Source organism: Halichoerus grypus, chromosome 12, assembly GCF_964656455.1.
Source record: "Halichoerus grypus chromosome 12, mHalGry1.hap1.1, whole genome shotgun sequence".
Classification (NCBI taxonomy): Eukaryota; Metazoa; Chordata; class Mammalia; order Carnivora; family Phocidae; genus Halichoerus; species Halichoerus grypus.
The window spans coordinates 39,861,752-39,888,859 of record NC_135723.1 but is presented as its reverse complement, the minus strand read 5'-3'; the positions used below and the strand labels follow the sequence as shown (position 1 = coordinate 39,888,859).

The 27,108-nt window shown below is 42.1% G+C and overlaps 1 protein-coding gene across 7 annotated transcripts in view; it reads left to right on the top strand.

Annotated features, from left to right (window-relative positions):
• SLC25A13 (solute carrier family 25 member 13) overlaps positions 1-27,108 on the top strand; it is a 183,626-nt gene that overhangs the window by 41,388 nt on the left and 115,130 nt on the right. Inside the window, exon 1 of one of the 7 annotated variants that reach the window (XM_078059288.1) lies at positions 18,432-18,984. The exons of the other annotated variants lie outside the window; for them this stretch is intronic. The gene's annotated coding sequence lies outside the window, so the exon portion shown is untranslated. Of the gene's footprint in view, positions 1-18,431; positions 18,985-27,108 lie in introns of those variants that run through there. 7 annotated transcript variants of the gene reach the window in all.

The following is a 27,108-nucleotide window of genomic DNA, read 5'->3' as shown; positions in this document are numbered from 1 at the left end:
TTTCAGTGTGACAGAGAAAATCTTAGATGGCCTCAATCTGTTGCCCTATGACTTTTTCTTCCTCCAGTTGCAAAAACCTCAGTTTCAAAAGGGAAAATAACCACCCATAATCTTTTCATCTCGACACGATTATTTAGAATTTTTTCAGTGTCTCCTGTGATTTGTTAACCTGCATCAATATTTTCCATAATCTGAATGTATTTTAATTGCAGTTCTTTTATAATCTTTTAGACTGCATCAGCCAATTCTCATATTTCTGTATGCGGTTCATATTAACAGTGATAAATAGCTTCATCATTTTCTGTGAAATTATGTACCATACTTTATGAAGTCATGCCCTTCTAGAGTTATTTCAGTTTTCTTTTTTTTTTTTTTTTTTAAAGATTTTTTTATTTATTCATTTGCGAGAGAGACGGAGAGAGAACAAGCAGAGGGAGAGGGAGAAGCAGGCTCCCTGCTGAGCAAGGATCCCGATGCGGGACCCTGGGATCATGACCTGAGCCGAAGGCAGACGCTTAACCATCTGAGCCACCCAGGCGCCCTCAGTTTTCTTTTTGTTTCTAGTTTTCCTTTTGTTTAATTAATTCCCTTGAAAGAACTTAGAGGCATTCTCGATGCAGGGGTAGAAATATTTTAAGTCTCACCATATGTATTGTAACTCTTTCCAAAAGCATGGAGTAAGTTGAAGAACTTGTCCAAACTATTTAGGCTTTCTGAGCTAGTAGCACAGTGCTGGTGTTTGAGCCGAGACCTGCCTAAGACCCAAGCCTGTTCAGATGTTCACGTGCCATTTTCCCTAAGCCTAACCCTGACATGCAGCTCCTCAGTATTTACTTCACAAATAGGTGTAACCATACATCTGTTCTCAGTGTAAAACTGCGAATGCCTTCATTTCCCCTTCCTTTCCCTTTCTCTGGAGGCATAGCGTTTATCAAGTTCACAAGTCACAAATCATCTTCCCAAATCAACTATTGTTCCTTGACAAAATCCCACGATGAAGCCACATGTTGGCCCATGGAAGCACAACACCTACATCAAACAAAGGGAAAGCACTGGTGTGGGCTCTGTTTGTCTCTCCAGGCTCTTTTCACGTCGCTTGGCTGGCCAGAGGGATTTTAGTGCCTAAGCTTAGTAAAATCTGAAAAACTATTTGTAGATCGGTGACTTTAGGATTTAAGGATAGTGGCAGCTGTGCTGACCCAGATGTCAGGGTGAATTGAAATAGTTATTCTTAGGTAGATACTGGCCCACCAGCTGTGGTTTCTTGCATGTATAGACCAGGTGCTGCATATTTTCAGGTCTCCGGTGTCTAGTCCAATATCTGGCCTGTTTCACAGCAATTTGTTGACCAAACATAGGTAAATCTACTAAGAAGTATTTGTTCCCCCTCCCCCCTTAAGTGATGAGAGCCCAGGCATATTGAGGAATGGAAGTTCTAGTTCAGTTTCTAGGTTACTCACTGTAGTAGCTGAATAATGTCTACCTAAAGATATCAATCCCTCGAATTTGGAAATGTGACCTTATTAGGAAAAAGTATCTTTGTAGATGTGACTAAATCAAAGATCTTGAAATGAAGAGATTACTCTGGCTTATGCATGCCTTAAATGCTGTATCTTTATGAGAAGTAGAGAGAGATGTGCCACAGACACTGGGGCCACCAGAGGCTGGAAGAGGCAAGGAAGGCTCCTCCCCTAAAGTATCTCCCTTTGGAGGGAGTGTGACCCTGCTGTCACCTTGGTTCTGGACTTCTGGTCCCCAGAACTGTGATGGAATGAATTTCTGTTGTGTTCAGCAACCTAGTTTGTACTAGTCTGTTACAGCAGCTCCGGAAACTCATACCCTCACATACCTGTTTTCTCTGTGGTTTAGAAAGCCTGTAGTCACAACCGGCCTGATCGTGAACAGCCTTTTTTCCAGTAGTAACTTCTGGCTAGATCCCAGTGTTTTCCAGGAGACCCCTGCTGCAACCTGTCTCTGTGAGGGCACAGCCCCTTCCTGAAGGCTTCATTTCTGTGTGGGTTTGGGCCGAACTCTAGGCATGGAAGTTAAACGCTTGTGCACTGCATGAACTTCCCGGACAGGGATTCTGTTTTTCTGGAGCACTCTTCATTCTGATTCAGTGTTTCACTGGGTAGTGACTTGGTCACACTTCCATTCTGTGAGCTTCTCGCTCATTTTCTGAAATGCAGAGGCTAGCATGCCAGGAGCATGGGAAGTGCAGGACACAGTGATGGGAGAGGCAGGCTGTGGCCAGACTGTGTAGGAACTTGTACTTCATGTCAAGGATTGGGGATCTTTATTCTGAGAGCAATGGGGAGCCATCAAAGGATAATTTGAGTCTGGGGGTTGGCACAATTTGCCTATGTTATAGCCTACTCAGAGTCTTTGATTTCACCTTTTCCCACCCCTCTTCTAATTACCTGTTGTGTTTAGATTTCCCCAAATTGCACTGTTTTAATAGATTTAATAATGGGTTTAATCAATTTGTGAAGTTCCCTGAGACAGATGAGAAGAAACTTTGAATGCCTGGTCCTGGAAACTCTCTGTTTGGTGGGCCTCATGGATAAGGAGAGCTTGTTGCAGCATTTGAGGAGAATGGAGAGGGAGGGGACGGAGGGTCTCTAGGACCCTCTGTTTTAGGGGCCAGACCCTCCTACCTTAGCTGAACAGTATGAATTCTCTGCTTGATGTTGGGTTTATTTGTATGATTTTTGATGTGTGTTTTAGATTTGTCATCATTATGTTTTTGTTTAAAATGGGAATGAAGCTTTCTTTGTATATTATCCAAGGGTGATTTTTATACATTATTCACACAGCTCTCTACCAGGAGCAAGTAAAAATAAATTTTGTGCATGTCCTTTTGAGCTTTGCTGTTTGTTGTTTATTATTAAGGGATATCTCACTAGAGAGAGCTGGGCTCAAAACTGTTTTCCCTAGTACTTGAACTTCTTACCTGGGAAGACTAAGTGGGGCCTGAATAAGCTGGAGATATTGGGTGCCTGGCCTCTTGGACTCAGGATGCTCACTGCCCGGTACAACCTGAACCCTGCCTGTGTGGGGTGGGCGCTGGCTGGCTCCGGCATCTAATCAGATTGCTGAGATCATGTATGACTTTAACACGTACACATTTTCCATCTCAGGTATAGAAGTTCTTTGTGCTCTGCGCAAGAACAGAAGTTGGCTCCTCTTTTGAAAAAAGGGATATCAGAAGTCCGGATTTCTTAATGAGCTAACATGTCCACTTTACCATCACAGCCCCCACTTTATTGTATTAAAATGACAGCTACATAATCAACACATAATTCTTTTCTCTTCAGAGGACAGAGTCCAGGGCCTGTTCTCATTTTTGAGACATGAGGAATAAGAGTGTCAAAGAAGAAACAATAAAAAAGAAATCTAGGGTTTTAAAATGTGTGGCTGTGTAAATCAAGTGTGTTCTCTGCCTTTCCCGTGTTCACTCTTAAGCTGAGGTTAAAAAAAAAAAAAAAGTATGGCCTTTAAATACTTCACAAGGTGAAGGAGGATATAATAATGTTGTTGATGATAAAATCATTTTTATATACCTGTTTTCACTTTGTGAGGCTGTTGCGATGAGATCCAGGCCTTGGCCACATGCTGGGAGTTAATGAGGTTTACAATTGGCAATGCTTAAAGAGTATTAGGGTAATGTATTTAAATATCAGCAGTTCACAGTCTGAAATGCTCATCATCTGTCAAATATAATCCGGAATCAATAAGAGGAGGTCTTTCAGTTTGCTAATGAGGAGCGTTTTCTACATACTAGGGTGGACACAGATTTCAGATAAACACCTGAAATTCATAAACTATAGAATTAAGCAAAAGCATCTCTTTCATTAAAAAAAAACTTGGTAATAATCAACAGCAGTCACCTGAGAAGCTTAAATTTTCTTCTTAGTCATCAGACTCCCAAATTAATCTACCAAAACAAAAAGCCTCATTAGCAGCTCTCATTGAATCAGTGTTATTTTTTCTTTCTCTCAAGGTGTCTGATTAACCCCCTTTCTTTTTGCATTTCTCACTTTGTGTTAATATTTGATGTCTGAAATCGTAGGGGGGTGCGTGCAATGTGGTGGCTAGACACTGTCTGCAAGGAGCAAATTAAAAAGAATTCTTAAAAAGGTTTGTATTATGTCGCTGGTATATTAGAAAACCTTTAGGAATGTCAGGTGCCTGGGTTTATTTTTCTTTTTAATTCGGGAAAGGGTTGATTAATGACTGGGTGTTGATTTCACTTCTCATTCATATGTAGGGACAGCCCTCCTCCTCTTCCCCCTTCTACGTAGGAAATGCAGGCCCTCTTTTGGAGAGTGTTGCTGTCAAGGGAAGGTGAGAAATGGGGCCAGGGCTGGAGGGGGAGGGGAGGTGAAAGGAGGGTTGTGGAGAGATGACAGCATAATGTAAGCTGACAGGAATGACTGTAGAGAGCGGAGCTCTGACATGTAGGAGAGAAAAGGAAGAAATTCTAGTGCATTGTCTGAGAACGAGGTAGGTTCTTGTGAGAACTGGGTGAGTTCATCTAGAACAGCTGTTCTCAAAGTGTGGTCCTTGGGCCCCTGGGAGGCTCTGAAAACCTTTTCAAGGAATCCGTGAGGTCAGAACTGTTTACCTAATAATACTAAGATTCATATCTGCCTTTTTCACTGTGTTCTCTTTGAACGGATGATTCTAAGAGCAGTTGGGGCGGGGGGGGGGGGTCGGTCAACGTGTGATGCCTTAGCTGCAGTTAAGGAGTGCCACCAGGCCAGACAAGACGAGTGAGCAGTCATGCTCTTCACCACCACACGTTCACAGTGACGGAAGTGATGAGGATGTCAGGTCCACTTCAGAATGTCCTTGAAGAAGCGGTAAAAATCAGTGCTTTTTATTAAATCTTACCCTTGAGTACACATAATTTGAAAATTCTGGGTGACTGTATGGAAAATTGGCATGAAGAATTGCTGCTGGTTATTGTCATGTAGTTGGTTGAGGAAAAGCACTTGAGCAGCTGATTTGAGTTGCTGGCTGAGCTAGTCATTTTTTTTATAGAACACTTTTTATTTGAGAGAATTAAAATTTTCATGTGACAGTTTCCCAATACTTAGACTTTTCTGATGTAATTAGTGGGGATATTAATGATTGCGAGTTTATAATACAGTGTAATGAAATGTGCCAACATTTGGAAGATGGGCATAACTTAGCGAAAGGTGTTTTCTCGTTGTCTAGTACAGGGGGTTTCAAAATCATGCCTGGGTAAAAGATCTACTCCCAGTGCAAGACAGACCCGTGGAGTTTAATGTAACACAGTGGGATGCAGTTTCGGATTCCACATTGTAACTGATCTCTGAGGAACGATCACTTGTTAGGATTTGGTCTTGTACTGTAGAGTAGCCACAGTTATCTGAAAAGGCTGTTAAAATACTTCTTCCTTTTCTAATTATGCATCTTAATGAGGCTGAAATCCTTCATATCCCTCCAACAAAACAATGTATTATAGCAGATTGAATGCAGCTGTCTTCTGTCAGACATTTAAGAGATTTGCAAAGACATAAAATACTTTTTTTCTCACTACATTTTCTGTTTTAGAAAAGTTATTTTTCATACAGATATGCTATTTATATTGCCATGTAATAGGTTTATTCACTTGTAAATGAAGTAATGAATACTTTAAAAGTTTATCTGTTTTAATTTCCAGTACAGTAATTATACATATAAACCACGTAAATAAAAGCTCTTTGGAATCCTCAATATTTCATAAGAATGTGAAGGGGTCCTAATACCCCAAAACCCTAAGAAACGCTGAGCTAGAGAAATGGAAGGGCAGGTAGAGTATAGGGTAGAGATGTTGTGTAGATGTGGTGATGGGATTTGGGGGAAGTTGACTTCTGGTTTCCTTGGTTCTGCTCTGGGAGATAGATGAGAGGGAGGATGTGGGTTGAGGTACTGGCAGTTTGAGGAGAGAGGAGAGTATACTACATAGTTACCTAGAAGTGGGAGTGTTGAAAGGATCCCGGGCAGGACCCACTTGAGGGCCCACCTGAGGGTTTGTGGTCATGAACTTCAAAATGAGACCAGTTAGTGTGGCTGAGTGTTTTCCAGAGTTCAGCTGCTTGGCTCCTGGCATGGAATAGGAAGGGACCAACATAAGCAGGGTTAAGGGCTTGAACATTGAATCATCAGAGTAGGAGAGGTGCCAGCGAAGTGAGGAGTATGCAGGGGAGTGATTATAATGATTGCCTGTAGATTGAATCTGGGTAAGGGGCAAAGAGAGGACATTGGCATAGGAGTCAATGAGAGGGTGGTAGGCTTATTGAATTGTATGTTTGAGTGTGGTTGAAGACTGTTTGAGTTAGGGTATAAGAGGAAGGAAGAGCGGGAAAATTAGGAGATAGTGGCCTAAATGTGAGATGCATGACATTGAGAATAAGGAAGTATTGTATCGGTAATGGCAGACCTCTGGAGTCTGACCGTGGGCGTGAGTGTCTGAAGAAGGGCAGAAAAAAAAATCACTGGAAGAGAGGAGGAGCTCAAGTGTTTGGGAGGTCAAGGTGTTTTGTGTGTGTGTGTGTGTGTGTGTGTGTGTGTGTGTGTAAGATTTTATTTGAGAGAGAGAGAAAGAGCGTGTGCACACGCGTGCGTGAATGGGGGAGGAGCAGAAGGAGAGGGAGAGAATCCCAAGTAGAGTCTGTGCTGAGTGTGGAGCCCGATGCAGGGCTCGATCTCATGACCCTGAGATCATGACCCGAGCTGAAACCGAGAGCTGGATGTTCAACCAACTGAGCCACCCAGGTGCCTCAGGTCTCGGTGTTTGAAGGCTCAGTGTTGAAGTGTTAGTACACAGAGCTAAAATATGGTTGGGGGTATGAATCAGGGGTCATTAGGTGATAGAAACCAGGAAGGTTGCTGTGTGGTGTAATCAGGTGGTGTGAGTATTTAAACAGGAGTGTGGTAAGGAAGGAAGGGCTGGGGAATGGCCTGGAAGAGGTGATGAGGAAGAAGGAGTATACCTGCCCTGTTTATAAGCCTGGTCTACCTAGGATGGCAGAAGAAAGCCCATCCGTATTTACGAGGGGGCTGCAGAGGATTGCTCTCAAGGAAGAGCCAGGTATTGGTTAGAGCAATAAGGCGAAGGGATATTTAGAGGATTCCTCTGAAAGGGATCCCTTTAGAGAGGGGATTGAGCAAGATTTTGCTCATTATGTCTTGTAGAAGGCACAGTGGAAGGGTTTTTGAGAGATGGCACAGAATAGGGGAAGTACAGAGCCCTGGGGATTAGATGTAGGTGATGGAGGGGAGGTGAATGGGAAATGTAGGGCTGCCAGTGGAGGTTGACATGCACAGGATAAAGGGCACAATGAGATTAGTCCTGTTGTACTCCAGATCATGCATCCTGGGAGATAGGGATCTTGCAGAGTGGTAAGAATGCCTCGAGAGGAGCAATTTTGTTACCTGAAAAACTTTCAAAGCAAAAATATCCTGTGGGATTGGAGTTCTGATAGTTCCTCCTAGATGATTAGACCAAAGAATGTAGGAAGCAAATAGTTACTGAGTACGTATATAGTTTCAAGTCTGGTGCTAACAGTTTCCATCCATTTTCTTATTTAATCTTCATAACAAGTCTTTAAAACTGGTGCTTTCACTCCCTACTTACAAAGGGAGGTACAGAATCAGAATTTAAGTAGTTTGCCCAAAGTAACATAGTGAGCTGCTGGAACTAGAATTTGGACCCAGTTCTTTTGGGCTTGTACCCAATCTGTTCTTCCATGGGACTTTCTACACATAGAGGAGAATATTGAAAATGGACCTTTGCGTGAGAACTCTGCCTGTGTCCTTGCTTACAAGTTCTGATGTCCTTTGCAAGATTCTTAGCCCCCAAGAGTCATTCTTTGGCCAACATAAGGTGGACCTAAAACCTCCGCCAACTATCATCCACACCCACAGACTTAGGAAAAACTGTTCTCACATTCCTCTCATCCATTTTTTTCTAAGCCAGGGTTAGTTTTTGTTTTTTTTTTGTTTTTTTTTAATTTTTTATTTATTTATTTGACAGAGACAGAGACACAGTGAGAGAGGAAACACAAGCAGGGGGAGTGGGAGAGGGAGAAGCAGGCCCCCAGCTGAGCAGGGAGCCCGATGCGGGACTCGATCCCAGGACCCCGGGATCATGACCTGAGCCGAAGGCAGACGCTTAACGACTGAGCCACCCAGGCGCCCCAGGGTTAGTTTTTGGATCATTCTCCCCTTTCACTATTCTTAGACTCAATCTTGAGTGCCGTTGCATACCATATTCTCAGAATTCTTATTTTTCTTTACTGGGCCAACTGAAAATACCAACCCCTTCTTCCACATTCTTCTCAGCATGTGGAGGTGCTCAGAAAATGAAAGAGCAAAACAAGTGCTCTCCCACTTTCTTGTTTGGTTGTCTAGTCTTGCTTTATTCTGTACCAGAGGTGTTTAAAACTCACATCTAAAATGTTAAAGGCAAAGAAATCAAGGGTAAGCTCTGTTTCCTGGCTGCTCGAAGATCTGTCTCTCTACCAATGGCAGTGTCCTGGCACGGGGCATGGCAGTTGCTGGAATTAAAAGAGTCTTGTACTAAAGCTGCGAGGGATTCCTGAAGTGAATTGTGAGGAGATTTGGTGCCTGTTAACTTTCCCATTGATGGTGGGGTTTTGGGATTTTTCAGTCTAGAAGAGTAAGAGATGAAAGAAGAGGACTATTGAACTTGTGTAGAAATTATAAAGTAACTTAGTCTCTGTAAGAAAGGACATGCGGTACGGTAAAGTGACCAGGTGTTACAGACCTGAGAGAGCCTAATACTTGAAAAATCTAGGTTAATTTCAGATTTATTAATTCATTTAACATATTTATTGACATTAGCTATGTGTCAGGCACTGTTCTAAACAAAACGGTAAACAATGTACTCTTATAGCAAATAGTGTAAACCAATAGTGTATAAGATACGGAGGTCGGTGGCTGCATCTATTAAAGCACGGGAAGGAGGTGGTGAGTGGCTGGCTGTGTGCGCTGGGGTGCCATGGTGGGTAGGGTGGTCAGGGAAGACCTTTGCAAAATGACATGTGGGCAGCGATTGCAGTAAGAGTGAGCCAGGTGAGAATCTGAGTTGAGCTTTCTAGGTAGAGAGAATAACAGATGCAGATGAGATAGGAAAGTGCTTGACACGTTTGAGAAGTAGCAAGGAGACCGAGGCTGGCAAAGAGCAGGAAAGTGAAAGAAACCAAAAAGGTATCCAGGGGCCAGGTTGTGTAGCTCTTGGACAGTTTTATTCCAACTGTAGGAGAGGTCATTGGAGAGTTTTGAGCATGGGACTGACATGATGTGAATTAAATTTTTTTATTGTTATGTTAATCCCCATACATTACATCATTAGTTTTAGGTGTAGTGTTCCATGATTCATTGTTTGTGCATAACACCCAGTGCTCCATGCAGAACGTGCCCTCCTCAATACCCATCACCAGGCTAACCCATCCTCCCACCCCCCTCCCCTCTAGAACCCTCAGTTTGTTTTTCAGAGTCCGTCGTCTCTCATGGTTCGTCTACCCCTCCGATTTCCCCCCCTTCATTCTTCCCCTCCTGCTATCTTCTTCTTTTTTTTTTTTCCTTAACATATATTGCATTATTTGTTTCAGAGGTACAGATCTGAGATTCAACAGTCTTGCACAATTCACAGCGCTTACCAGAGCACATACCCTCCCCAGTGTCTATCACCCAGTCACCCCATCCCTCCCACCCCATCCCCCACTCCAGCAACCCTCAGATTGTTTCCTGAGATTAAGAATTCCTCATATCAGTGAGGTCATATGATACATGTCTTTCTCTGTTTGACTTATTTCGCTCAGCATAATACCCTCCAGTTCCATCCACGTCGTTGCAAATGGCAAGATCTCATTCCTTTTGATGGCTGCATAATATTCCATTGTATATATATACCACATCTTCTTTATCCATTCATCTGTCGATGGACATCTTGGCTCTTTCCACAGTTTGGCTATTGTGGACATTGCTGCTATAAACATCAGGGTGCACGTACCCTTTCGGATCCCTACTTTTGTCTCTTTGGGGTAAATACCCAGTAGTGGAATTGCTGGATCGTATGGTAGCTCTATTTTCAACTTTTTGAGGAACCTCCATACTGTTTTCCAGAGTGGCTGCACCAGCTTTCATTCCCACCAACAGTGTAGGAGGGTTCCCCTTTCTCCGCATCCCTGCCAACATCTGTCATTTCCTGACTTGTTAATTTTAGCCATTCTGACTGGTGTGAGGTGGTATCTCATTGAGGTTTTGATTTGGATTTCCCTGATGCCAAGCGATACTGAGCACTTTTTCATGTGTCTGTTGGCCATTTGGATGTCTTCTTTGGAAAAATGTCTGTTCATGTCTTCTGCCCATTTCTTGATTGGATTCTTTGTTCTTTGGGTGTTGAGTTTGATAAGTTCTTTATAGATTTTGGATACTAGCCCTTTATCTGATATGTCATTTGCAAATATCTTCTCCCAATGTGAATTAATTTTTGACAGGATCTCCCTAGCTAATTTTTATGACAGGATCTCCCTAGCTGATTTGTAGAGAATAGAATGAAGTGGGCAAGAGTGGAAGAAGGCAGAAGATGGCAGGATTAGAGCGCTCATCGTGGAGATGGTGGTTAAGTGGTTGAATTTTGGGTTTTCTTGCTGGATTGCCTCTGAGATGGGAAAGGGCAAGCTAAGCAACTGAGGGAGTCCTGCAGGAGGGATAGGTTTGAAAGCAAAAGCAAGACTTCTGTAGGACATGTTCGTATCGACGTGCCCATTCCACGTGTTCCTGGAGAGCTCGGCTGTTAGATGTTTGCATCTGGATTTCAGGGGGGAGGTCGGCTTAGAAGTAGAAGTCAGCCAGATTCCTTGATCTGAGCCAGTTCTCAGCATAAGCAGCCAGTGTTGTAATAACTTCTGAGGATTCAGTGAGTTGGGGGTTGTTTTTTGTGGGAATGGGGGCCTTTATTATATTGAGTATCATGAACTCATAGAATGCTTTTTAAGTTAATACTTGGCATGTTTTAATCAATTGTATTTATCTCATTTTGGCCAGTGGGGGCCCATTTATATTTTCTCCTTAGGGATCCAGTAGTATTTGATAGCTTACTTGGTTTTTGGTACAACAGGACGTTGTTTTGTGTATTTCCTGCTCCAGACCTAGAATTGTCCACTCTTCATGGAGTCTTTATTCTTTTTAATGGGCAATTGTAGTTAGAGACCACAGTCTAGGTATCAGGTGTGCTTCTTTTGGGTTCCCATTGCTTTGAGGTCTTTCCAGCAGCTAATGGGGGAAAAGTTTTCAGTTCATATGGGATTTCTAACTCAAAGTTGAACAATTGACAAGATTAAATTTGAAGTATTTTTATTTCTTTGCTTTTTCCGTCATCTCTTTACTCTTTCATTGAAAAATCTTGGTTACCAGCAGCATTCATGTAATTATATATTTGCACTATGTAGGTTATATTCAAAACAATAACACCAGTATTGCTGCTAACATTTAGATATTGAATGACGTTTAAGATTTCCTTTCAGCTCTTTTTGTGCTTCGAATGTATCCCACTAAATACTTAGAGTGAAAAGACTGTGTTCTAAAGTTATTTGAAACAATTCATTTCTCTGTGTGGTTTTGCCACCAACTTGATATATGGTTGAGGTTCATTCGTTTCAGTTTGTTTTCAATTTTTAGGGATTGCTTTTTTTCTTTTAGATTTAATTTAATTCTTGAATATGTAAAACATATGTTGCCCAAGTCAAAGCTATATTAACAGAAGCAAGGTGTACTCAGAAATGTGACTTAACATGTCTGCCTCCTTCACTCTGCCTCCTCTCTTCCCTTAGAGGTCACTCTCCTTTCAGTTAGTTCTTGGTTTCTTCCACACAGTGTTTCTCCCCCAAGTATAAGTAAACTTGTGTTCATTTTTCTGTTCCCGTTCATACCCAAGAGGCAGCTAGGTAAACTCTCTCTATACTGCATATGTATATATATCCCTATGAGAGACAATATATAGTGTGAAACACAACCAATAGGAGATATGTATATGTGTGTGTGCATGCGTGTGTATGTATATATATATATATATATATATATATATATATATATATATGGGGGTGGGAAGAGGGAGCAGAGAGGGAGAGATTTTTTTTATAAGGAATTGGCTCATGTGATTCTGAAGTTGAGAAAGCAAGCTGGGGTTCCAGGAAGGTCAGTGGTGTAGTTCACTCTGGAGCCAAAGGCCTGAGAAACAGGGGAGCCAATGGTGTGAGTCCCAGTTTGAGGGCAAGAGAAGATGGATGTCCCAGCTCAGTCAGGCAGGCAGAGAGCAAGTTCTTTCTTCCTCTGCCTTTTGTTCTATTTAGGCACTCAACAGATTAGACGATGCCCACCCACATTGGGGAGGGTTTTGCTCAGTTCACCCATTTAAATGCTAATCTCACCCAGAAACACCCTCACAGACACACCCAGAAATAATGTTTAATCTGGATATGTTTAATAATGTTTAACCCCAGATCCCAGTCAAGTTGACACATTAAATTAACCATCACAACATATGGGTAATATTATCCCTAGGACATACATACACTTGCTTTTGTCACTTAGCCATATATCCTAAAGATCACTCTAAATATATAAAGAAATCACCCTCATTCCTTTTTATGGCTACTTAGGATAAAAATACACATTTTTAGGGGCACCTAGGTGGCTCAATCATTGTGCGTCTGCCTTCGGCTCAGGTCATGATCCCAGGGTCCTGCGATCAAGCCCCACATTGGGCTCCCTGCTCAGCGGGAAGCCTGCTTCTCCCTCTCCCACTCCCCCTACTTGTGTTCCCTCTCTCGCTCTCTGTCAAATAAATAAAAATCTTAAAAAAAAAAAAAAATATACACATTTAATCATTCCCCAGTTTATTCTAATACCTGTTAAAGTTTGTGGGCCATTGCTTTTTAAGGAGGCTTACGTTATTTGGGTCATAAGGAAATTTTCCCAGGGTTCTTGTCAAAGAGAACTGGACACACCAGTAGGAACTAGATGAACTGTAATTATACTTAGGATATCCTTTTACTTCTATCTACTTCACACTTTCCTGCATCAAACGCTTCCAAGTGTTTGCCTCCCTTGTCCACTCCTACAGGAAAAGGGCTTCGATGTTTGAGATCTCAGTGTTACTCTTCTGGTCACTGCTTCCCTCAGACAGAAAGGATTGTTCAAATGGGAAAGACACTGTATAGTGGAAGGAACATGGATAGTGGTTGAAAAAAGCCACATTTACACCTTACTAAGTTTCTTTTTTTTTTAAAGATTTTATTTATTTATTTGACAGACACAGCGAGAGAGGGAACACAGCAGAGGCAGAGGGAGAGGGAGAAGCAGGCTTCCCGCTGAGCAGGGAGCCCGATGTGGGGCTCGATCCCAGGACCCCGGGATCATGACCTGAGCCGAAGGCAGACACCCAATGACTGAGCCACCCAGGCGCCCCAACACCTTAAATAAGTTTCTTAAAAGCTCTGGAATCTTAGCTGAGACAAGTGACCTAAGCTTTCGGAGGCAGTTTTCTCATCTGATTAAATGGGATTATTCCTTGCTCTGTGCACACTTCTGTTGTTGCCGCCCAGTGAAATACCATCTGTGATGGTGTAGTCAGCTTTCCCTTCTCCCTGTTCTTACAGGAATGTTCCAGCATTCCTTCCCCCTCTTCTGCATATCACCTGCCACCCCTCCGCCCCCACTGCTGGCATCTTTCTTGGTGACACACATACCTTCCGGTATTTTTAACAAATGAAGAACATCTTCTCATGATTCCACTTTCTCCTCCAGCTCTGCCTCGCTTCTGTTCTTTCTGGAAAGCTCATCAAGAGCATTCTTTTCTGGCCCTGTACAGTTCACCCCACCTATTCATGTTTGAATGTACTCCCCTCGGATTTTCTTCCAGTGTTCTGCTCTTGTTAAGATCCTGAGGAGGAAACAGTCTTCCTCCTGTGTGTGTCTCCTTTACTGTTCACACAGAACACTTCACTCTGACTCTGCTGGTCACCACATGGGGGGAGGGGTTCTCCACACCAAGCAATTCTGTGACGCCAGCTGGGTGTCTTATAATTTAACTCAATTCTGACGGTGTCTGCCTGGAATTAGCATCAGATCGTGAGGGTTGAGGGCTCAGCCCCACAAGACCGCCTCCCTCTGCCTTCACTTTAGATGCCAGTTGCAAGACCAGGTTGTTCCCTGTGCTTCTGGCTGATCACCTATAAATCGGAGGTTCTCATGATCCCCTCCTTGAGTTTGGTTAATTAACTAGAGTGGCTCACAGGACTCAGGAAAACAATTTCCTTCCTCTTTACCAGGTTTTTATAAAAGGATATGATAAAGGCTACAGATGACCATCCAAATGGAAGAGATGCATAAGTATGGAGCTTCCATGCTCTATCCCAGAACTGCCACATGTTCACCAACCTGGAAGCTCCCTGAATGCTTTTGAGATTTTTATGGAGGCTTCACCATGTAGGCATGATCAATCATTAATTCCTCTCATCTCACCTCACAGTTCTAAATACTTTATAATTCCTACTTTTGTGTCTCTAGCCCTCTCTTCCTGCTTGAACTCCAGAGTCCTATCTGCCCAGCTGCTTACTTGAGATCTCCATTTGCATATCTGTCCGGCCTCTGGAAACCTCAGGTGTCCTAAACTAGGTTCCTAATTCTTTTCTCAAAAAATGTTCTTCCTTTCTTTTCTTTTTTTTTTAAAAGATTTTATTTATTCATTTGACAGAGACACAGCGAGAGAGGGAACACGAGCAGGGGGAGTGGGAGAGGGAGAAGCAGGCTTCCCACCGAGCAGGGAGCCCGATGCGGGGCTCGATCCCAGGACCCTGGGATCATGACCTGAGCCAAAGGCAGATGCTTAATGACTGAGCCACCCAGGCGCCCCTGTTTTTCCTTTCTTATTTGCTATCTCAGGACATTCCATCTTAACTGTTGCTCAGGTCCAAACCCTGGAGACATCCTTGCTTCCTCCTTTCCTCTCACACTTCACATTTAATCTTTCATCAAATCTAGTTGGCTTTGCCCTCAAAATATAGAACTCCTTCTGTCCAGTTTTTTAGCACAGTGGCAGGAGCAACTGCTTCTCATCAGGTTTCATGATGCCAATATAAACAGTATGGAAAGGAAGATGCCAGAAAGTTGACTGAGAGACAAAGACCTAGTAGAAGTCAGGGGCAAGTCCAAAACATGAGAAAAGGTTCAAAGGCAAACTCCAAGACAAGCTCAATTACATTGTCTTGTTTCCTAAAGGCACGGGACAAATTATAAGGAAGTTTACAAATCAGTTTCATAACTTCTGTGGTCCTCTCTGGAGGACTGGCAATTTGAGGCTCCCTGACCAGGGCATCCCTTGAGGGGAGGTGCGTAGTAAAAGACTCAGCAGGTGGATTTCTAACACAGAGCCCATGTAACCCGCACCAGAAAAGGTGGTGACCACACCGGCTGCTAGGGAGGATGTGTAAGAGGGACAGCAGGGGGGCAGAGGTACCCAGCACTGCAGTTCTGCTTCGTTTTTGGTTTTTCTTCAGGCTCATCTAAATGTAAATTTTCAAAACTAAAACTGTATTAAATGAGCACCAAAACAGAAAGAAAGAAAGAAAGAAAGAAAGGAAAGAAAGAAAAAGAAAAGAAAGAAAAAGAAAAGAAGGAAGGAAAGGAAAGGAGAAAGGAAAGGAAAGGAGGAAAGAAGGAAGGAAAGGAAAGAAGGAAGGAAGGCAGGAAAGAAGGCAGGAAGGAAAGAAGGAAAGAAGGAAGGAAGGAAAGAAGGAAGGAAGGAAAGAAAGAAGGGAAGAAAGAAGGAAGAGAAAGAAAGAACTAAAACTCTCATTAACTCACTGTGTAGTGATTCAGTGCAACTGGTGATTGGCGTGTGGCCCCCGGTTGACTAGTTCTTTAGATTCATTGCTAGTGCGTGATTGATCTCCCAATAAATGTGACCCCGCATTTTACATGATTTAGGTTCTTTTTTTATTCCATTTGTAGCATTGTGGCGAAAGATACAGTATATCCAGAATGTGACCATTTCTTTCCTTCTTTGCTGCTACTGTTCTAGTGTGAGGCAAGACCATCTCTCACACAGATTATTGTCATAGCCTCTTAACACGTCTCCCTGCTTCTATTCTTGCTTCCCTTCAGTCTGCTCAGCACAGCAGCCAGAGTGATCCTGTTCATACCTAACTTGGATCATGTCACTCTCTGGCTCACAACCCATATTGCCTCCCCATTTCACCCAGAGTAAAAGCCAAAGTCCTTACTGTGGCCAGCAAGGCCTTACAGTGGCCACTTTCGTTCCCTTACACTCTACTTCATCTGCTACTGTTCTTCCTCCTTAGTACCTTGATCTTGCTGCACCTTGAACACACCATGCTCAGTCTTACCTCAGGGCCTTTGCACTTCTTCTTCCCCTAAGAAGCTCACTTCCTTCCTTTAGGTCTTTGCTCTGAAGACATCATCTTAGGGAGGCTTTCCCTGCACATGCTATTTTAAGTTGTACCCCTAACATACCTTTTCCTTTTTACTCTAGTGTCCCTCATAGTGGTTATCTTGTAACATAAGGATTTTATTCATTGCTTTATTGTGCCCCCCTCCACCTTCTCACACACACTTGCCTGTAAGCTCCATGAGGGCAGGGATGTTTGTTTTGTCCACTGCTGAATCTGCAGATCCTGGGACGGTATGGTCAGCACGTAGGAGCCCTCCATCGTATCTGTGGAATGACTTTGAATGGATGGAACACATGAAGTGCCATGAGTGTGTGACATATTATCAGATAGGTGATGAGGGGATGAGAGTCTCAGGCTCTAGTTGGTTCCATATTGAAATTCAGCATGTTAAAATCCCCTATTGTCATTTTTCTCCCAGGGTCACTAACACTTTATGCAGTCTGTAACAGGTGCTGAAACTTTTCAGCAAATCTTCTTTCTTCTCATGTCTTCACTTTCATCTTCTTTAAATAGGCTGGTGCCACAATAGTCTGGGGTCATTCTGGTTTTTGTAAAATTACTCTGAGAGATTCTTTGTATGGAGAAAACCACTCATAGGATTAGGTTTTTGATCCCTTTTAGACTCCTACCCTTCCCTTCAGCACCCTGCGAAGGCCTGGGTGTTTACTGCGTGCCATTCGCCATTGCTCCTCTGCCCCTTGTCCCTCTTGCCTGTGCAGCTCTGTCCTCTGCCCTTCTCATCTCTGCTTACGGTCTGGTGAGTTCAGGCCTTCTGCAGTAGAGTTAAATAAATATAGTCATGTCTTCTCTCTGAATGCATTTTAGTTCACATTATTCTTCTGGTTGTTAATTTAAAATATAATTTTAAAATTCACTAATGGTGTTGCATTTCCATGGGTGAGAACCCCCTTTTAAAGTATCTGAGGATTGGCTGAATGTGTAATTCATATTGAAACCCTCTTTCTGTGCTTTTTACAATGTCCTGGTCAGTGCTTTCTTCTACAGGGTTTTTTTTTTTTCTCTAAGTCAGGAAGTAAAACAGTCACCAACTTACTGAAGGAAAAAGCATTAAAACGCTGATGTTGCTTTTCTACAATTAGCAATAATTATACCCAGAAAAAGCAAAAGAGTCTCAAAAGTCTTGCAGCTTAATTTGCTTTTGCAAAAATATAAAGTACTCCCAGCAGTTTCTAATTTTGATTATTCTTTACAATCACTATTCTGTGTTGTAATTGCCTGCTTTTAAAAAAGCTTGGTATTGTGAGGAGACCTTTAGAAATAGGACTTGCTAATGAATACAGAGATAGTGTGGAATAGGATGGGGAAACATGGTGGGCAGAAAATTTTTCTTTTCTTACCTGTTTTTCAGCATTTATATAGGTTCTTTCAGAGAATAAAATAAAATATAAACCTACGTAGACCAGGCTTAAAAAGTTATAATAAATGTTTTTGGTTACTTTAATGAGAATCTACATTTGTGGGTGGTCTGTGTTAACAGATGAATTTATTGTATTTTGTTCGTGGTTATTTGTGGAGCAAAATACAATTAAATATAAAAATTTGTGTTTTTTTTTTTCCAGATTTTTACCAGTTCTTAGGCAAGCAAGTTATGTCCATGTAGTAAAATTTTAATTAATCTTTATAAGGATGGAAATACCGTTCTGTTTATTGTGGATTTGGGGTAAAATCCAGAAACACTACTTAATCGAACTATTGTAATCAGAAATCACTTTTTATTTCCATTCTCATTAATAATGTTTCTTAAGTTATTAGGCTCCTTTTTGCAATAATGGCAATTTATACAACTCAGTCTTAATTTTAAAATTTTATTTGAAATTCCAGAGTGTCTTAGGTAATCATTCAGAACACGAATTCTCATAGGGGCATCAGGGGTGTGACTGAATCTCTACGGATCCCAGTGTATCCTGAAAATGTTTTGCTTAAAGATTTATCAGTGCTATCAGTTTGTTTCTCACAATTTACCTCACTTCAGAGCAGCGTGCTAAAACCGAAGTGGAACATACATTTAATATCAAATATAATCTTTTTTTTTTTTTTTTTTTGCCAACTACATCCCAGCCCCTGGACTGAACGTGGTGATTGAGGTTTTATTCAAGCAGCTACATGAATATTCGTGGAGCAGTGGGAGGTGGAAGCATGACACCTGAGGCTAAGTCATTGTATTTTGTGTGGCCATTTCTTCCTTATCATGGATTAGAAAACACATGTGGGAAGGAGAAAAAGACACAGTTCATCATCATAGATGTATCTGGGATCTCAGTCCCCATAACCAAGAACTCATTTGTTCTTGGCAGAGCTTTCTTTTTAGTTACTCTTAGGTTGACTGGACAGCTTTGCAGCTGACTCCTGAACCTTGATCAGTCCTCATCTCCACCCTGGTCACTCTTGAACCTCACCTGCCACCTCCCCTTTCCGGGATTTTGGAGCCTGCCTTCCTCCTGTGCTGGGAAAGGTGAGAAAATGTATTGGAGATGGTGCTGCCCTCTGATGCCTCATTTCCATTTTGTAGGTGTCCTTTAAAATGAACATTGTAAATTCGGAGGCCCTTTGTAATGCAGATGGTAGAAGGCAAGTTGTAATTTCTTCTAGGTTGGGAGTTTAGACTTGGAATTACGATTTTGTCTCAGAAAAATCAGAAGTCCACTGTTTTGGAACAGTAATCTGGTTAGGAAGGTGGGTGGGGAGCCTCTAAGTGTTGATTGAGACTGTGTTTTTAGAGCAAGCACATTGTTTTTCTTAGACATGGATGCTGGTTTGCGGTGGCATGGGAGGGAGGGCTGATGGAGATTATTGGGGATGGTGGCTACTCTTAATGCAGGCATTGGCTCTAGAAAACTCTGTATAAACTGTATATTGCCATATCTAAACTATAGAACACATTATTAAATTTTTAATATTTAAGATATTTTAGATAATGCATGATGTCTCCTGCACTTTCTATTTATTACTGTGTGTCTTGATTTTTAAGCACCTTATCCTCTAAGTTAATTTTGTTACTGAACTCAAGTGCCTTCTCCACACCTTGTTGTAAAAGAGTAAAAGTCTCTGATGGTCTGAGATGCAATTGATGGAGTTGTTTTACAACTTTGAGTAAATCTAAAGTAAACTTTGAGTAAAAAGCCCGGTCCTTCTTTGCTTACATTGAATATCATAAGAAGTGTTACCCCGGAAACTTGGTCTGAATTCTCTTATGTTATCAGAAATTTCTGCAAATTCAATTTGGAATCAACATGTGGGTACTTCTTTTTTTTTTTTTTTTCTTTTTCATGGTCTTAAGTACAGAAAATCATAATCTATTTTAAGCTTCTTATAAATGATGGAGCCCTTGTTTACATGGGTAAAATGACTCTCTCTAAGTAGTGTATTGAAGTTCATGTTAATGTTTGCTATTTAATGACACCTAATGATATTCAGTGAAGGGTTATGCTAAACCGAAGAGAAAATGTGTTACCCAGGCAACTGCCTCAGGCAGACTAGAGATGCAGGCATATGGCTCTATAGTACACATTATTTCAGCATCTTTAAGCATAAAGAACCACACGTGTAATTGGCTGTGAAAAATTACTGCTCAGTTACTGTATTGTATGGTCATAATAGAAGTAAATGAATACGTCATTGTTGTTGGAACAAGTCTGTTGGGAATCACTTGTAGACTCTACTATTTAAGAAGCAAAAATACAATAAGAAGAAAATAGCTGGTTTAATTAACATGTAAAATTGGGTTAATTTGAATTCAGCTGGCACAGCGGATATTAATGTTGGCTTTTTTGTGTGTATGATATTCTGGCTTAAGCCTGTGTGCTTTTATTTCTTCTTGCCCACAGCATGAATAATTTTATTTTTAAAAATCTGATAAAGGCTATTTCAGTCACTTAATTTTTGCTTTGCCAAGTGCTTATGTTATGATCACGTTGAAAAAGGTTTTTGTGTGTATCTATAGTGAAAGACTTACAAGTGAATGAAATAAAATGTTGAAATACTTCTGAGTAATTGATAATGTTCCCTGAAAAGGAATCAGTAAAACTTTATTTCATGGATTTTTAAAATATTTAGTTTACCTCTTATTTTTAATTTTGTTTTTAATAAAGTGACTAACTGGCAATTGTCATTGGCACATGCAAGAAAGTAGCACATTTGCTCTTGTCACTTTCTGTGTGTCTGTGCTTAGGTGCTTATCTGTTTTCGCTTATCACTATAATCATCATTACCTTGCTTCAAAGATTCAGAAAAACACATTGAGAGAGGCATTGTGTCCCAATTAAAAAATCATTTAAGTCAATCGATTTTTGGTATTTTAAAATGCTATTTGAGCGAAGAACACCCCTAGTTAATATGGGCCTGTGCTAAAAGTATGCATGAGAAAATTGTGTTCTTCACCTTGTCTCCTGGGCTTTAAGTACTCAAAATCTCTTGAGTGGAAGGTACTTTTCATGCTTTTCAGCTCTAAACCAAGGGGAAATTAAACTGAAGACTGAAGTCAGGTAAGTAAAGGGTTTGGCAGCACGCGCTCTACTGGAAGCATTTACAGTAGCTGCTTCTCCAGTGGTAACCTAACAGCTAACCTGCTGCTTTATGCAGAGTGATAGCCAGTATACAGCAGTCACTGGAAAAATGCTCGTTAACAAATTTCTGTGCCTGGTGGCATCTTAGGTCCTGATTTCTTATCTAGAGTTTATATATCTCCATTATCCTTTTTCATTTACCATTTTAATAGAGTTGACGCCTTCTCATCCAGCCTTAAAAGAACAAAGAAAGATCTAGGAAATAGATTTTTTTCAATCTACTTTGCTTACCTGAGTGAATTTTCCATTATGGCTTAGAATGACTACCCCCCCCTTTTTTTTTTTTTGAACCAGTGGTCTTTCTCCCTTTCAATTTTTTTCTTTCTTTAAAGGTCCCCTTTAAACTTTTGAGGTTTTGGGTTTTTTTGTTTTGTTTTGTTTGTTTTTACAATCCCTATTAGTGTTTAAGAACAAAGAGGTATTTATCTAGAGTCTAATGGAGATTATGATTTGTCTCTAGCTTTAAAAACCCTGTGGGAATTCTTTTCCTTGATGCAATATTACTCTTGTGGGGATTGGCCATGATTAGAACTTTTTTATGATTCAAAGTTTAAAAGGTTGGGGAGGTGACAGGACATGAAGACAGATTCTCCTGAGGTCATTGGGCAGTGAGTAGTACTATTTAACAGGCAGAAGGAAGAATGGGGTATAGAATGTGTATAGGTGAAAGACCTTTTTGAGTGTGTAGTTCAGCGAACTATTAGCAAAAGGGAAGTAGAATGGGGGTGAGTCATACCTGTTAAATGTGTAGATCCCTCTGATAAGGAAGGAATTGTTGGAGGTATAAGAATGCCCTCTGTAAATCCCAGCAGTTGGCACAGTCAGCCTTGGGCAGCTCCAGCGCTGTTTGGCGTGAACTGCAAGGGGTGGACAGACAGGTAGGCCTGGAGTATGGGCTTATCACTTACTGAGTCAAGTTCACAGTTACGAGGGCCTGTGTATTTATCTACTGTTGGCAATATGGAGGCAGTGATATATGCAGAGGTGGTATTTATAGGCGAAATTCATGATAACAATACAGTAAAATTGCTAATAAAATCTTTAATAGGTTTTTAAAGCCAGGCAGTAGCCTGTTTGAACAATATTCAATCTGCCAGATTTCACTGGAGCCAATGAATTTAAATAGCCCCTTGGCAAATGCTGCAGTGAGATTTGAACCCAAGAGTGTGTAGAACTGAGGAGCCCAGCTGGCCTCGGAACAGATGTACTCCCAGGAATGCCAAGGCCAGTGCTGGAACCGGGGTGGGCATGGGAGGGCTCCCTGTAACCGAATGTGGAAGAAAACAGGATTCTGGACTGAAAGGCATTGGAGAGAGCCTCCTTCATAGATCAGGAAAGGAGATCTGCTCCAACTTGCCCAGCAAAATAATTCAGCCACTCAGGCAAAGGAAGAACTGGAACTCGGGCCTCTTTCCACCTTACTCCTGATGATTCTGGCATATACAAGAATTCATTGTCTTTTTAAAGCGTGTTAAGAACAACTGAAATGAATTTGCCCAACTGAGGTTGTGAGGCCTAGTTTGTTTTCTCACTGACCGTCAGCCAGCCTCATTTACTTATGAGCTCCTCCGCCGTCTGCCTAACTAGTAGTTTTCATGTGCTCTCTGACTGCAGGGCCTCAGTCCGAGCCTGTGGCTGCCGTAGCTCCTGCAGCCACAGGCCACTGGATGTCCCCCATGGGCGCCTGACCTGCCGGGCTTGAAAAGCTGTGTGCTGGGACTGCTCAGACAAGCTCTGGATTTGAACCCTTCTCAGTTCTCTCTCCTGCTAAGTAAGCCCTTGGCCCAGCCCGCCGCAGCCTCTTCGGACTGGGCTCCCTGCTTCCCCCTGCAGTCTGTGCCCGGCAGTGTCCTGAGTGTTCTTCCCATGGGATCCCACATTCCTGGGTCTAAAACCCTCCGGTAGTGGCTGTCCCCCATGCATGCTTGCAGTACAGTCCACATCGCCTGTCTGGCCCTGCATGCTCCTTCATCCCCGCCTCCCTCCTGCTCCCCTCCTCCCTAGTCTCCAGCGCTCTGGTGGCACCCTGCCCCACGGGGCTTCCAGGGTTGGCCTCTCTTAGGGCCGGTGCCTGCATGGAGGTTCTTCTGCCCCAAAAACTCTTGCTCCACATCTTCCCAGTGCTTCCTCCTCCTCATTCAGATCTTAATGCCACCTCCCAAGAGGCATTTCCTGGGCATGTAGGCAGAGCAGCCCATCTCCCATCCCCATCATTCTCAAAGGTTGGCCGCAGGGTAGGATCACTTGGGAAGTGGAAAGAAACAAAAGGCTGCTCAGGTCCCTCTAAAGACCAATTAAATAGGCCCTCTGGGGCTGAGAAGCAACTGCTTTAAGGCATTCCTCTCTTTTATCCTCTACACAGAAGTTATCTGATTATGAATCATCTTATTTTTATGTCGGTATGTTTGTGCTCATTGCCTGCTTTCTCCACTAGAATGGAATTCCTTGAGGATGGGATTCTGTCCATCTTATTCATTTTCATGGTATCTTTAGTGCCTAGGGCATTGCCTGGTATATCAGAGACGCAGGGAACATATTTGCTTGGTGGCCTGAACCACATATATTTGCAAGGCATTTGGGAGGGAGATAAAAGAGCTGGAAAACCCCCAAAGCTATTAAAGATGTTAAAATCATGGAGGCCAAAGCTCTTTTGATAAACTGGTGATCTCAGGAAAGCCCAGTTCTGTGTTTTTTTTCCCCCTCGACATTCACAGATACTTGAACCTGGGTGGTCTGGTGGTTGGAACTGAGTTTTTGGAGTTCGATTTTACTTTTATCTCTGCCGTTAATCCTGGACAATTGTTTGGCTTCTGTTGTAACACACGGAAGAGGGTTATAAGAAGTTATTTTTGCGAAGCACTCTTGTGGTTAGGAGCCTTAAGTAAAAGTGGTAATTGGATTTTGATATGGTGCATTGTCTACGACCAAGCTTCCTGAAGCCTGAACAGATCAGATCCTTATGTGCAGTTGCTTAAACTTTCCTAGCCACAGAGTTGGCCTAGAGGTGGGAGCCAGGCGGGAGATGAAAGGGACCACATGGGGTATAAGTTGCTGCTGAGCGAGAATAAGCAACAGCCAGGAGGAAGAGAGAAGCTGGAGGTTATCCACCTTGGATAGCCAGTTAGTGTGACTGTCATTTGTTTCTTTTTTTTTGGTTCCCCCCCCCACCATCCCCAACCTTTATTCAGTCCTCCTGCCACTACCTACGTTGAGATCCTTGATGTTTTGTTTCATGTAAATTTTGATTTTTTTCTTACTACAAAAGTAATTCAGTATGTGTATTATTGAGAAGAATAGAAAATCTGGGCAAGCAAAAGGAGAAAAACCTTAAGTTTCTAATATTTTAACTACCTAGAGAGAACCATTGTTGACATTTTGGCATACATCCTTCACACTTTTATGTATGTGTTTAAGGTATTATTTTTGTCCATTTTTAACAAAACGGGATCTTTTTTCATACATTTTTATAACTGGTTTTTTACTTAATAATGTGAATCTATTTATAACAATGATAGTGGTTGGAGAGTAGTCTGTATACGGATGTTCCTTTATTTCATCAGTCACATATTTTTGCATATTGCGGTTGTTTTCACTTTTTGCACTATCAGCAGTGCCGCTTGAGCATCCTTACAGATAAAGTTTGTACACATTCATTATTTTTTAAGATACATTCCTAGAAATGGGATTGTGGTGTCAAAGACTGTGGGCACTTTTAAGACTCTTGCTATGTTGTCAGATTGCCCTCTTTGGAGAGCGTAGCGCCCTATACTCCCATCCCCTTGTCATAAGGCACCCTTCCTTTCCTTCAGGCCTTCATGTCTCTTCCCTGGCTTCAACCAACACGTCTCCCCAACTCCAGGCTCTTCTCCTTCCAGGTCACTTAACACTCCTCTGCCAGAGTAAATGGTTTAAAGCACAATTTGTTGTGTCACCAAGAATTTCAGACTTTGTGTACTGTCAGGATGTGCGCACCATTGCACTTGCCCTTACTCCAGTATATACTCACACTGCTTGTGGCTCTTCATCTGCAGCCCTCCTGCCTTGGTTCCTGGCTCACCATCTGCCCCCCCACCCCCCGGGCCATCAGTTCTTGGGGGGCAGAGATTGCACTTTTCGCCTGTGTCTTCCCAGCACCGGCCCATGCCCGGCACATAGAGTGGGCACCGACTGCCGTTGGTGGCCTCTCCTTCCCCCACCTCCCATCTCTGCTTGATCACATCTTACTTCTGTAACACTGACAGGACACGTCCACGTGGTCGCATTGTCCCTCTGACATCACATGACCATACAGACACTCCCCGTCTCTTTTCTCTCAATATAATAATGATCTTTCCTTCCTCTGAATCACTGGGTAATTTATCTCCACTTCTGTTACTTGCTACTTTTTCCCATAATGTCATGGTTTTCAGTCTGTATTCTCTATTTTACGCATCTCCAGGCTAAGAGCTATCCCTTGCCGATATGGGAGGAGGAGACCTAAAGGGATGCTACTATAAGGAAACTCTGGCATTATTTTGGTTTGTGTCCTTCTAGTTTCTTTCTGTGTACGTAATAGTTGTGTAATCTTCCACAGCCCTGAGCCCAATGTACCTGTGGAGTCCACTTTGTATCCCTTTTTTCCCTGGCTCAGTATTTGATTGGAGAATGCGGTGTCTGGGCTGGCTTAGGTGGACTCCGTGGGCTTGTAAGGTTGCGGCTGCCCCCTGCAGCTTTAGAATAAGGAGGGTAGCGGTTCTAATGGTTTGAAACACAAAAACGACTTTCTTAAAAAAAATCTCTGGTGGCATCAGAACCAGGAACAGAGTAGTTAGAAACCTACTTTTCCCTCATCGGAGTGGTTGGGGGCCTTTGAAAATGGGACCCCTGCGTTTGCTTCTCTTCACTGACCAGTGTCCCGCTCTTAGTTGCTGCGGGTGGGCCTAGTCAAACACTCTTCCGCAGGCAGTGGTCATGGAGTCCAGCAGAGTTGTGGGGTTTATTTTAGAGGGCATCTAACATTGTCAGAGAAGTTTTGGTTAGAAACGGAACCAAGTGAGCTCCCCAGCGAGGTCTGAACTTGATTAAGCTTGTATTCTTTGTTGTAATTTACTCTAATACCCATTAAATCTGTAAAAGCAAGACTGAAGTACTATTTATGTGAAAATGTGTGTGTGTGTGTGTGTGTGTGTGTGTGTGTGTGTTTAGATAGCACGCTGTAAATGAAGATAGTACTATGTAATTATTCTGATAGCCCTCTAGTCAGATTACCTTGAAAATCCAGAATGATCTTGCTGAACAGTAAGACATTATGATTTCATGGTTCATCTATATACCTCCTACATAGTTGTATAATACTTGTATCTAACAGGATTACCAAATTACATACCTTTTTGGTATCTGTAACATGCCTAAAATACCAGAGTATTCATTGGCCAGATATGGTTATGAAACTACATTGACATTGCCAGATGAGGATTTGTTCATGCATATAGATAGTGTTCAGGTTTCTCATACCATTTTGAGAGATATAAAATACTCTTTTTATTGTATTTAAGTCTTTATTCCAATCATTAAATAAAAAAAGCCTCTTTTCTGGATAACACACTGTGCAACTTTTAATTAACCAAACGTCTGTGCAGGGATAATTGAGCAAATAGGATTATTTTGTGCCTTGACAAATTGCCAGCAGGCTAAACTGGTGAGCAGTGTGGCTGTGTGGTTGTTGGTACCTGCTCAGAGGAGTCCTGGAAGTAGGAACGATGGCAAGAAGAAAGCAGACAGAGACACCTTTTCCCTCTCTACTGCTTCAGTAGAGCAGAGTATGGTGAGCCTGAGTCCTGAGTTTCATTCACAGCTTTAAGTAGCCTTTGTTTAAAAACTCCCAGATCTGTGTTTCCTATCTTAGCCTTTGTATTAGTTTGTTAGTCCTGCTATAACAAAGTATCCCCAACCTAGATGGCTTTAAAAATAAATATATTTATTGTCTCACAGTTCTGGAGGGTAGGATCAAGGGTGTCAGCAAGGTTGGTTTCTTC